The following is a 2,325-nucleotide window of genomic DNA, read 5'->3' as shown; positions in this document are numbered from 1 at the left end:
CCCCACATATTTGCACATGTTTTTTCTTTTTCTTTTATGTGCATTGGTGTTTTGCCTACATATATGTCTCTGTAGTTGTGAGCTACCATGTCGATGCTGGGAATTGAACCTGGGTCCTCTGGAAGAGCAGCCAGTGCTTAAAGGCCATCTCTCCAGCCCCTGCACATTGCTTGCTTGTTTGTTTTGAGACAGTCTTGCTGCATTGCCCAGGCTAGTTTAGAACTCTACGCCTGCTAGCCTCAGACTTTGAGGGTGCTCCGATTACAGCTATGCACCATCGTGGCTATTTGGGCCATCATTGAGATTTCCTGTTCAGACCTCTCCTCCCATCCTTCTTTATTTACTAACTGTACAAGGTATAAATACTGGACTAGCAGAATTCCATTTTAAATTTCATATCAGCTGTTTGACAGATTTCCATATCTGTATAAAAAATTGCCAAAAATTCCACTTTCTAGGTCATTTGGTAGGGCAACCTACCTGTGCCGTGTACCACTTCCCCCTGCCATTTCTTGCTTTTTTGTTTTGTTTTGTTTTTCAAGACAGAACAGGGTTCTCCATAGCTTTGGAGCCTGTCCTGGAACTAGCTTTGTAGACCAGGCTGGCCTTGAACTCAGAGATGTCCTCCTGCCTCTGCCTCCTGAGTGCTGGGATTTAAGGTGTGTACCACCACCGCCCAGCGAACTTTGACATTTCTTACGTGGCAGAGGTGAGAGTCTTGGTCTAGCCACTAGTTTAAGTTATTGTTCACATCATTCATTCATTCATCTATTCAACAAATCATGTGTTGGTAGTTTCTATGTGTCAGGCGCTGGAGCTCAGCAAGAATATAAGAAACACAGCCCCAGCCCTCACGAAACTCATAATCTAGACAGGTAAATTATCAAGAACAAGCACTTTGCTAATCACAAGACCTCTCGCTGATGGTTTTCTCAGAATGTGCCTGACCCATGCTAAGCACTTTGAGATGTGGTGGCTCATTTAATCCATGCAGTCAGTAATCATGTGCCATGAAGATCATCACGGACTCTGTAGAACAGGAAGGTCCTGTGCCCAGATCAGCAGATTCCCTCCTTGCCAACTGCTCACAAGGGTCTTAGCCGTAGCTACCCGTAATATGGGGTAAGCAACTTTAAGGCCCAAAACTGAGAACAAGGTATTGGCTTAGTTCGGTTGCTTCTGGAATCCTGGTTGATTAGGAGGATTTCCAGACAGTTTTTTGTTTTTTTTTGTAACAAAATTTCCCCAGGCGCAGCAGGGTCTTCTCAACTTTCTATCCAGGCACCTCCTTCTGGACCGCCTCCTCTCTGAGTCCTTTCCCCTGTCCCCGCCCCTGAGCCCGTGACTCCCTCGCTGAATCCCTTTGCTGCCGGCAGGAAGTGTAAGAGGAGCTGACCGGCTTTTGCAAACCCCGTGAGAGCTCTCTCCCAAGAGGTTGAAAAACGCCGCATCTGGTTTTCCTGGATTCAGGGGAGCAGAAGATAGAGTAAGTTCCCTTAAGACCTAAGGGCTAGCGACCCCAAGTCCCGAGGGTGGCTGCACGGGGGAGGTGCCATCTCACTAACCGTGGAACTCAGCAGCTATCCCGGCAGAAGTCCCGTGGGGGGCCCGTTCCGTGCGCTTGGCGTGCACGGGCCTCACTGACCTTGGAGCAGGAGGGCTAGTAGGTCCGGTCAGCCTCAAAAGTTTGCTGTTGGTAGGGAGGAAAAAAAGGTTCTCCATAGGCATGGGGGATATAAGCGTGTGAGGGGTACAAAAAGCGTGTTTGTGGCGAGGCGCTGTTAAGGGGAGCCCACCACCACTCCGTTTTAAAAAAATCTTCATTCTAACCAGCTGGGACTAAACCCAGGTATTCCGAATTTAAGTGTAGGTCCCAGCATTCAGAGCAAGAGGCTTTTAAAGGCAAAACGCATATCCTGTTACCAGCTGCAGAGGGAGGCTTGTACAAGTAAGCAGTTTTAACAAAAGCTAAGAAATGTTAGTTGGAGTCTCTTGGCCTTGGGTCCCAGCATAAAGTTGGCCATTTCCCACGGGATTCTCCATTAAGGAAATCAAAGTCCCATTAAGCCTTAAAAGGCTTTACCAACAGTACAAGATGGAGGGACTCTTTGTTTGCCCTGTCACGGAGCTTGTGCGTGTAAAGTGCCTGGGGGAGAAGCTAAAGTATGTTTTACACAACTGTAGAGTTGGGATTGTGCGCCTGGTTACCTTAGTGCGACCAAACGCAGAAGGCTGTGCTGGGGGTGTGTGATATTATAGTGGAGTTTATGTGGGCGTGTCTTTGGGGGGATTTCCATTTTTTGCACGTGCAGTGTGTTTGAAAGC

The 2,325-nt window shown here is 47.9% G+C and overlaps 1 protein-coding gene across 1 annotated transcript in view; it reads left to right on the top strand.

Moving 5' to 3' along the window:
- The first annotated feature begins 1,382 nt into the window (after nucleotides 1-1,382).
- Vsig1 (V-set and immunoglobulin domain containing 1) overlaps nucleotides 1,383-2,325 on the top strand; it is a 160,010-nt gene continuing 159,067 nt past the window's right edge. Inside the window, exon 1 of the mRNA XM_026789341.1 lies at nucleotides 1,383-1,486. The gene's annotated coding sequence lies outside the window, so the exon portion shown is untranslated. The remainder of the gene's footprint in view (nucleotides 1,487-2,325) is intronic.

Source organism: Microtus ochrogaster, unplaced genomic scaffold, assembly GCF_000317375.1.
Source record: "Microtus ochrogaster isolate Prairie Vole_2 unplaced genomic scaffold, MicOch1.0 UNK17, whole genome shotgun sequence".
NCBI classification, from domain to species: Eukaryota; Metazoa; Chordata; class Mammalia; order Rodentia; family Cricetidae; genus Microtus; species Microtus ochrogaster.
Note: the sequence above shows the minus strand (reverse complement) of the source record. Positions and strands in the feature narration are given on the sequence as shown.